Here is a 10,871-nt window from a genome sequence, read left to right as displayed (position 1 = left end):
TGCTTCAGGACAGCCGGGATGGATAGGAGGGACACGGCCCGGAGAAGCCGCCTGGCGCTGGCCCTGTGCCCTGCGGAGATCCCCAGCTGTTCCAGCTCCTCTCTCGCTCACATTTTCTTTTCACAGGACACTCCAGGTTGGGCTTATATATTTAAATTTTATAAAAAAAAATATCCCAGACGATGGAAAATCCCCGTTATCCCCTATTTTATCATATACGGAGCACAGTGACATTGTGGAGCAAACAATTACGCGTTCCTTGTTGGGTGCTGAAGCTGCTGCTTTAATTCTAATGTTCATACCTCATCAGGCCTTCATAGGAACACGGATAATTTGTAACTTAGCAACACTGAAAAAACCCTACAGCGCTAGAATTAGCAAATAATTCACAAGGCAATGAGTAAGAAGGTTCACATTAACACTTAATCGTTTGGGTATTTCTTAGGGCTGATGGTTGTGGCATATTCCTTTTCTCCACTGAAACTGAGGTAATTTCTCTCACTGTCCTCATCTCTTACACTACTGACAAACTGAAAAGTTTTTCCCAATGTTTAAATTTATGTTCTTCCTAATACTGGATGATTGCTTGCCTTACTGGTGCATGTCACTGGTAAGTTAATAAAAAACACAAGCAAAAACAAACCCAAAAAGAACCTCTTCACCCTTTTTGAAAGGTTTTAATGACCACAAACAGTGGCAGTTCCAGTTCATCAGGTAAAGGCTTGGTCTTGCTCAAGAACTCTTATAGCCACTAATGAGATTTTACCTGCACAAAGTTTCAGTGATAGATGAAGGCGAATTTATTTTCTCACTATTTTTTTCTCAATGCTCTCAGAACTGCAGAGAAGTACCTGATTGCTGCCCGTTCCCGAGAGAAAACACAAACCAACAGAGTGTCAGTTTATGCGGTGCTTTATTTGAGGCCCCGGGGACCTGAGGACTAATGTCTCAAAGTCAGCGTCCCAAGTTGGTTACAAAAGATGCTCATCTTTTATACCTTTGTTACAAGTCTTACTTCATCAGCCTACGTGCAGTCTCCTACGTACATTCACATTCATCTTACAGGTAACCTTTCTAAAGGCTATAAATTTTGCATGCTTGCTTTAGCTAAAATAAAGGTTAATTCTCTAAGCTTAACTCCCACCATAGAAAACATTTTATTGGTAACCATGTAATCATATTTCACAAGTAATTTGTATACCTATATGTACTACATGCTCTACTAAGTCCTTTAAACGTTGTTCCTTGCATCAGCAGATTCTCAGGCCTCATTTCTCAGGTTTGGTTCCCATGGGCCTGCACAGGGACCAACTCCTTAGCCTAACTACTGCTAACGGAGGCCTTATGGCAACATGATCATCATTTAAATAAGTATCTGCACTGGAAAAACTTCCAGATTTCCTTTTGTAGGCCACTTTTTTTCACCATCAGCACTTCCATTTCTACAGCCAGTTTTGTGGTCTGAGAGCATCAGTAGTATGACAGGATATTCACTTCCTATTTGTTGCATAAAAAGTTAAGGCATTTCATCAGAGTTACAAGAAAAAATGCTGCAGTAATGAGTATGAGAAAATCCATTTTATCACCTCACAGGAAACTGTTATAAATAAATGGGCAGACATAATATTAATCTCTTTAAAATACCTTCATTAATCAGCTCTTACAATGGTTGCTCGAGGGGTGTAACAGCCCGATGCGTCGTGGAGGAGGAGGGTGTTGGTCAGCTCTGCAGCAGGACAGCAGGGCTAGAGAACTCTTCCCTCGTCGGGAGTATACCCAAAGTTCTGTATTTCTTTTGTTTTCCTCGGGGTCTCACCTCTGGCTTGGCACTTTCAAGTCACAGCGAGTCACAGAAACTGGAAAAATCAGTTCCCCTGATACTCTAGGGTTTACACGGCTTAGTATTGGTTCCTGTGTGCTTTAATTTTACTTAGTTTTATTTTTATAAGGGGTTTCTGGTGTTAAAAGAGTCCTGAGATGCACCTCGGACTTCTAATTTGCATGTACAGGGTCGCCCTCTGGGAAGCAGGGGCTGCAGGCTTCTCATGGCAGTTTTGCAACCAGACGTGGCGTCTTGGAAGTCTTGCGCCGCCTCACAGCAGCGGCAGCGGCGGCGGGGGTCCGGGCCGGGGCGGGCAGCTTGGCGGGGACCGCGGGGACACTGGGAGCCAGCCCCGCCGCTGCGGCGGTCTGGGCGTGCCACGTGGTGGTTTTGCGGGCTTTGGGGTTTTCCACGCTGGGGCTCGGGCTGGGTGGCCGGCTGCTCGGCGGCTGGAGCTGCGCCGGGGGTCGCCGCACCGGGGCGGGTGGCTCGGCAGCCTCGGGGACTGCGGGGACACACGGCACCGCTCCAGCAGTGGTGGCAGCGCCGGCGGTGGCAGCGCCGGCTGCTCCGGCGGCGGTCCCCCTCGCTCCGGCGTCAGGGGTGGGGGAGCCGCGGTGCCGGGCTTCTCTGAATGGAGCTCTTGAGGTCCGTTTTTAAGGTGGTCTGGGGGGGTGCCACGGAGGTGGCCTCTCACTGCTACATTACAAGATAAACATTCCAAATTTCATTTTTATCAAAACTGCCTGATGTGATCATGTTCTGTCCATAGATGTCAGGGAAAACACTGGAGTTGGTGGTACAGTTGTTAATAGTACAAAAGATGAAGCCCGAAATGCTCCCTTGTCTGTCTATATATATATATATGTATACTCACACACAGAGAGGTAAATTTTGTCAAGCCTTTCTAGTCTCTGTGTTCCACTGAATTCTTTATATCAGTACCCAACTCTCTTCACATCCAGTGGATTCCACTCACATGCACAATAATAAAGAAACTTGAAATTCCAGAATTTTGAGAATATCTGACTTCTTTTTGCTGAATGCTGTTTTTGATCTGTTGCTGAGTTAATAAATTTCTTTATCTATTTATAAATGAGGAGGCAGGAAGTGAGGCAGATGAGCTTCTTAGCTATTGGCAGAGGTGGTTTTTGCATCACTTCTAATTTCTTCAATGTGGATAATTTTGTAGCTTTTGAGCAATTTAAAGGACACTGGCAAAAGTGCAGTTATCAGATTAACAGTTAAACAGTATTATTTTTAATTACTGTCGTTTAGGCTTTAATTCTCCCATCCACCTAGTTTGTAATAATCTTACTACTACAACAGCTATAAATATTTTTACCTTAGTAAACTTAATGCAACTTTTCCAGTTTGTTTTTTATAAATTTTAGCTTGGGAGGGTTTTTTTTTATAAATCTGACCTCAAAGAGAACACTGAGCTCAATCTTCTGAAAACTTGTGGTGCAAAGGCCTTTTCTTTCAGTCCAGTAGACAGAATTAAATGTGACTTCTGTGTAAAAGGTTGAAAATTAAAATACTAATCAGTTTGGGTTTATTGGCAACAATTTATTGTGGAGATTTTCTGGTTAAATATGTTCTACTTCAGGGACTTCACTGTACTCTAGTCAAAGCTAAACTAGGAGAGAAATTGGTTCTGAGCAATGCAGGCACATTGAAGAAGTGCTTAAAGTCAAGTAAGGAATTGTGAGTTATCTTCATTCCCCACTCTTTGGGATATTGAGCTCCTGCAGGAACTTCTAAAGATCTTCCTATTTAGGTAGTTTTCTTTCATTTTATAAAGCTGTTCTTTACTCTTGTGACTTGAAGGTTTTATACAGATTTAAGGCTGTTTCCCAGAATCCATTCTGCCTGAGAGGCCATTCCTAATATAATTATCTAATAATAAGCATATGCCACTGCTTTTCCTATAATAATGCTCCTTAGCTAAATTATTTAATCTTAAAAGCATCTCAAGTGTCCTACATCTAATGCTTTCTCTTTATAGCTTGTGAAAATAAGAGATACTAGAAGTAAAAGAATATTACTTCTTCTCTTTTTTTATACTTGCCACAAACCATGCACATTTTACCTACACCTTTATCCAAAAGTCTATACGCAAGTCTGATTTCATATATTTTCCTGAAGCAAATTTTGTTCTTTATTTAGCAACAATAGGATTTATTCCTATATATACTTTTCATAGGGATTTTCTCCACACACATTAACCCAATGTTTTAGTAATTGCTGCAATGCTTTTACCATTGCTTTTACTGTGGTGTCTGCACATCTTGAATTCTAAAAAGCCTTGTAACGATTTACATTCTTCTGTTCAGTTTCAGCTGATAGTTATTGATGGAAGATGAACTACAGCAAGGTGAAGTCTGTGGTGGGATCTGAAGCCTGTGAGCTTTGTTATTCTAATCTCTTCTGGCATGGAGTTCTGCAGCCATGAGCAGGTTAAAAAGAGAAGAAGAAAAAGCCCTGTGACCTTTCTTTGGAAGTGAGTTTCACTGAACAAGGAAAGGCAGCATCTGTGGAGTATGAAATGGTATCAATAAGGGTAAGAGATGGTTAAAAATAGTAAAATAATAAACTGCCAAATGCATGGGCATTTTATTCATTGCAGAATAGGAGTGGGAGAAAGTCCCCAATCAGGGAACATGGTTGCCACAATTCCATGATAATAATAGTTTAAAAAGAAAAAGATATAATCTTCAGTTATGTGTGGATTTTGGGGAAAGATCTTTATTTCTGAGCTTAGAAGCTTTTCTACACAAGTCCAGCTTCTAACACCTTCAGCCAAGAGTCACTAAAGCTATGCAGAAAGACTTGTACATATAAACTTGTTTCACTTGCTCTTCAGTTTTTACCACTGTGAGAACTACACATTTTTAATTTCTTTGTAGAACTTCCCTTAAAAAGGAATCCTCAATATTAGGATTACTGAAGTGTTTCCTGGGGCTATGTGGGGAGTAGGACTAGAAGAGATCTGAAGGCTGCCCAGCCTTGGAGTTTCCTCGACTGCACAGTGCAAGAGAGAATTTATTTGAGACATGATTTTGGTTTGAGTCATTTAGTGTTACCTCAGGGCTTGGCTTTCAAGAAGGCATTTACAGACAAAGTGCTGGTTCTGGGGGCTCTGGGGAAGAACTGGAGTTTGCATTTCTGAGTTTTATGACCCATGTGTTTCAGTTGCCCCCAAGAACTTTGGCTAATTGCATTGTATTGTTGATTATAAAAGCCAAAGAAAAACCCCAAGGAAGACAATGCACTGGAGTGCCTCACAGAAACTGCTTTCTACTGCTGAAACAGAAAAATCAATTGGATGTACAAGAAAGAAGTACTTCCATACAGACACAGATGGAAGTGCTTTATACAGAACCTCATCTGTCCTGTTTCATGGATTTCAGATGTATAGGACTTGCAGCAAGTCAGATCTTGGAAGAATTGCACAAATTCGGTTAGCAGAATGCATATTCTGGAGAGCAGCAGTTTATCCCATTTTCCAAGGTGTGTTGTCTGGCTCCCAGGTGCAGAAGGGACTCCACACTCACAGCTCTCACTGTACCAGCTCACTGATGTGGTGGAGCCCCGTGCTCAGGGTGACACAGGAGTGTCAGGGTGACTTGTTCTGAGATCTGAGCAGAGCCCAGGAAATCCAGACTCCTCACACCACCCCATCAACTCTCCTCACTGCTGCAAACTGGCCTTCCAGCAACTTGCACGTTTGAGGGGCACTGCTCAATAAGGGGTTTGGCTACCATGGCCAGCACTGGGGAGAACAGAGGTGCTACTGTGGTGCTGCTGCTTCCCTCTTGCTGTGCTATTTTCTTTTTATTTTCTAGGGTGCCATCTACTCAGGCTCACAGCAGAGGCTCTGTTTGGAACAGAGGAAGAACTGGGGGGGGGCGGGGGGGGGGTGTTGGATGTGGCCAGGAGCTGCTGAGCTGTATCTCTCTGAACATCTGGATACAGCTGCCACACCATAGCGTGACCTCAGGAAGGCATAAAAACCAGAGCTGTGAGATGAAGAGTGGAGCTTTTCACAGCTTTGTGAACAGGTTAAATTATAGCAGCATAAGCAGGGCTGCTCCTGTTCTTACTTGGAGGACACACTGTAGGATTCCAGTGTGTGCATGGTTTTTATTAAGCTCTGTAACTTTTAATAGTTGATTTTCATGAAAGCACCATGAGTTATTTATTAAGTAGTTTGTATTTGTGGACTATGGGATTTTTACTTGTGCTTTAATGTTATGATTAAAAAAAAAACAACAACAATTTGGCAACTATGCTTTTATAGAATTTTAATTACCAAATGACACTGTGTAACTGTGAGTTATTTTGTGACTGAATCATGGATTACCTCACAGTAGAGCTCAGAGCTGGGGCCTATGCTGCCATTGCAGGACTTATTTCACCCCCTGCCTGTCTTGCTCATGCTTTTTAACCTTGAAAAACTTGCCAAATATATCAAGTGTATGAAACTTGTCACTAGTCTTTACAAAGGTGAGAACAAGCAGGCTAGTTAGATTTTGTAGGAAACAAAGACAGGGAATGAGGTGAAATGAGTAGTACAAAAAATTGTGATTTCAAATTAGTTTGACAATGGAAGGTGGACAGTGGGAAGTTACCACTGCACAAAGTTTTTTGCCCTGGCTTTTTCTGTCTAGTCCTAGTTCTGCTTTCTGGAGAGGAGTGAAAGCCACCCCTGCTTTCAGCTGAAGGGGTCAGAGGTCAGCCATGAACTTTTATTTTCGGTAGCCTGCAGGGAGAAAGGCTGACTTGACAGCCTTGGAGATAAACCACTGTTCCCAAAATGAAAGAGCTTTGGGGATCTTGGCAGACCAGGATTATCACTCCTTGTTTGTTGGTGGTTAGGGCTCTTAGGGTTTTATTGTCTTGGGGCTGGGGTTTTTGGGGGTGAGGTGGTGATTATGATGTTTTCTTAGCCAGTCCCTGGTACTGGTTCCTCAGAGCTCAGTGTCTGTTTAGAAGTGTTTGCCCTGATATTTATCTGTGAGGCTTTATGGAGTTCTGCTGGTTTGCATATGCCCACGGTGGGCTGGCTAACAGGGCTCTGAGGCTCACAGGGTGAAGCTAATCCATGCTTCTGCACTCTTGGCAGAAATCCTGGCAGACCTTCAGGCCATGAGGGGAGCTGGATGGAGGACAAGGGTCGGGAGGAGGTTGGAAATTGCATTTAAGACTCTGCTGGGAGTCTTAATATTGGTAATGTGTTCACTGTGATAAAGTAGGAAAAGCGCTTGTTGGGAAAGCTGACAAGAGACCAGCCAGATCCATTTTGGACCTAGGGATCAGAAGGCTCCTTACTGACACTTTGCTTGGCTGGACAGGCTTAGTTCACTATTTAGAGCAAACAACAAAGCAGCTCTGCATTGTGGTGCCAGAGTAGTAATAGAGCAGCACTTCCTGTACTTGAAATTCAATTTTACATTCCCTGCAGAAGTACACATGGTTTTCACTGAAATAAATAGGGTTTAGCATGTTTGGTATTAATATTACTGGCTCCTTGCTGTTTGTATGAATTTTTGTGCCAGAATACTTTTATATGAGAAAAATATGTCCTGAAAGCTTTTGTAGGGATGAAACACCATACTTTTTACTCGTAAAATGCCTCCAGAAGGTCTCATGTGGTGTTGTGTATTAATCTGTAATAGGATGGAGTGATTCAAACTGACCTTCACAAAGTGTTTAGCTGAGTGAACACTTTCTGTGGTAGGGTTTTCATTTGTAAATCCAGGATGCCAGAGGGAATAATGGATGGGGAAAAGTAGTACCTAGTAGTACTACTAGGAAGCAGTACTACTTCCAGAGTAGCAAACTCTGAAGCTGAAGCATCATGAAGGAATGACATAAGGAAATCATTGAGCAAAATGTACAAGTGAATTAATTGGGGTTTTCTGCCAGGCCTTCACTGTTCACCACAGAATACATGAGTGAGGAGGTCTGAGACTAAGAAGCCAGATCAGGGAGCTTGGAAAGAGAAAGTGACAGTTTGTGACAGGCTGAGTGGCATTTGGTTTGGTGAGGAGCTGGTGACTGGAGATACACAGGGCAAGGGTTACTTTTTTCAGGTGCATATTGAGTGAAGTGTAAAGCTGATGGCATACAGCCACAAGATAATCACCAACATCTCAGCTGCAGATCTGCATCTTTGGGTGTGCACAAGAGTCAAGAGCTGGCAGATAAAAGGGCTGAGAGATTTGTTATGAGGGCCCACTTGAGCACTTGCTGCTCCTCAGGGCTCAGCCAGTCCCTTGCATAAAAGTCTCTTTTGTTGTAAGAACAAAGGGCATTGGGCTCTAGGGGTGACAGCAGATCTCAGAGCAAGCTGCCTCAGGTGCTGAGGAGGCAGGCTGGTAGTAAAGCACCAGGAGAAGTGCAAACTGAAGGACAGCTCTGAGGCATCGATATCAAAGGCAGGACCAGCTCACTGTGCCTTCAAATCCCCACTTTGTACAGAGGCAGCTCTGTGATAATCGTGCCAGTCACTGACTGCATCCTATGGATTCAGATTGTTTCAATCAGCAGTAACTGAGCTCGGTACAATTAATTTGTTCCATTCCCCTATGTGGACACACCCTGGAACAGAAGCAACTCTTTGATTTTCAAATCAGCAGTTCTCTTATGAGATTTTATGCACGGCACTTCCAGAATTTCTCATATGCTATTCCTCTTATACTTTTTCCATGTCAGGGAACTTTTGTTTAAACAGGCTTTTGCCTTTTCTGCTCATAATGTGGTATATCATAATAAATCTTGTTTATTTCTGAAATTTTTCTTACCTGCCATTATTTTTGAGGATTTTTTTCCCATTTTCATCCTTTCAAGCAGAGCATTTTAATGTTGGTCTTTAGTGCAAACCAGCACTGTTATTTTTGTTAAGATTTGGTAGACTTTTTAATTGCTTTGTGGAGGTGGGCATTTCAATTACGTAGCCTTAGGATTAGCCAAAATTAAAGAAAGATTTCGAAGCAACAAGGCCTGTTTGGATTCCCATCAGCCTAATAAAAAAATCTGTAGAAATACTGTGTCCAACTTTCTGGGCCTTATTTGTAGGAAAAAGTACTAAGTTTCTTTTCCCTTGTAGCTGAACAGTCACCCTCAAGCTGTCTACTTCTATGCATGGATATATATAAAAAAATCCTCACGGGGGCACTCTTGGTTTAAGCACAATGTAGAGGAGGTGCAGTTTCATCTTGATTTTCCTTTGTAGTAGACTGACAAAAAAAGCTTAAGGAGCTCCTAGAATGACTTTCAAGTCACAGTTAAAAATAAGCTAAAATAAGTGTTACATAAGGCAAAGGAGCTTCAATTCTGTAATTCTGGTATAAAGCAAATCTAGTTATATAATCTTCACTGCCAGAATTTTGACTTCCACTTAAAATAGGGTCATAGTAGGAATGAAAGATCATTATTTAGAAATTTGGGGTTTAGTTGACTTATCTATCTCATTGTTTTTCTTATTTCTGCTGCAGCCATTATTTTTTTTTTCATGTGTAAGGGAGTGGAGAAATAAACTCACTCTATGTGATGTTGTGGCTTTCCTGCTGTTACAGTTTATGATGTATAACCCACAGTGATGGGGAAATCCAAGATACCTATGGGAAGAATTTATTTGGTAATTTGGAGGAAATTTCCTGCTTGTGTCCATTTCCCAAGCCCATGATAATTGAACTGAAATTATTTCTAAAGTTGTATACTATAAAGCTTCTTGACCAGTTGGAGTTCTCTTTGTTATCATTATTAATAAGCACAATTATTAGTTGTTCAAAGAGCAGACGTATTAATATATTATCTATCATAACACTGCTGTTACAAAACAGCCCAAGAAAAATTAGTGGAAGGAGAAGTAAATTACATTAAACACTTATTTTTGCTGTTTTTTTCTTGCTGCAAGAACATTTAGTCAGTAAAACTGAACTGTGTCATGGGCTCTTGAGTGAGGAATTCCTTGGAAGAAACAAGCCTTATATTCTTCACAAGAAGGATTAGCAGTTCCTAAATGCCTGACTAATTTCTTCAACACAGTCCATGTCGATGGTACAAAGGGAACTGCAGAACTCCCAATACTTCACTGTTCTCTGCTTCCACTTAACTGCATCAGGACAGAAGCAGTAAAAGAAAGAACTAGACAGGGCAGAAGATCTGAGCTCAGAGCAGTTATGAACTCAAGTCAATCTGAATCATTTGCAATGTGTATTTCCACTCAGTGTAGAAGGATCAGCTCTGAAATGTTACAAAAAAAGCCTCGAGAGCTGGAAGCATGTCAGTCATCTTTTTAATGGAAGTATGGATGAACTGGGGGAAGTCTCCAGGGAGCAGGGGGTTGTAATTTGAGTCAGAGGTTACTCGTGGGCTGTTTCCACTATTAGTACACCAGCCCTGTGCAGCAGCCTCTGCTTTCCTGCCAGCAGCTCTGTGTTCTCTGTGCTCCACAGGCATCCAGGCTGGGAGCTGCAGCTCCAGAAGGGATCTCATCACAGGAGGAAACCTCTCCATGCTTTGGGATAATGATTATTATTACTGCCAACACCCCTTTTGGGTGGCTGTCAGCCTCAACTATAGCACAAAATTGGCTGTCCTCGTTTGTTAATTATTTTTGTTTGTAAAATACTCCTCTGAGGGAGAGGTAATAAATGTTGCCATTAAGGACTTAAATAGGCTTTCAGATGAAATACCATAACCAGCTGCAGGTCAGCAACAAACCATTCTTTGTTAAGGTGTTTTCCTTTTGCAGAGATACAGCCTGAATTAGCTGAATAATCTCATGCTTTTAAGGCAGACTGTTAAGGTGGACTAATTCTATGATCAAAAATATCCTATAGATCATAATAGCAGGAAGAGATACATTTCAAACTATTCATTATTTTAGTAGAGCATTTTCTGTGTGAAAAGGGCTACAATCTTCTACTTTGTATATTAAATGTATATATTATATTTTAATACTTTATATATTTTTGACCTGTTACTAATATTTAAAAATAATAATCTTAAGAAAAATTAAACCTTCTCTGGCCCCACA

Source organism: Zosterops lateralis (genome assembly GCF_965231275.1).
Source record: "Zosterops lateralis genome assembly, chromosome: 3".
Lineage (NCBI taxonomy): Eukaryota > Metazoa > Chordata > Aves > Passeriformes > Zosteropidae > Zosterops > Zosterops lateralis.
Note: the sequence above shows the minus strand (reverse complement) of the source record.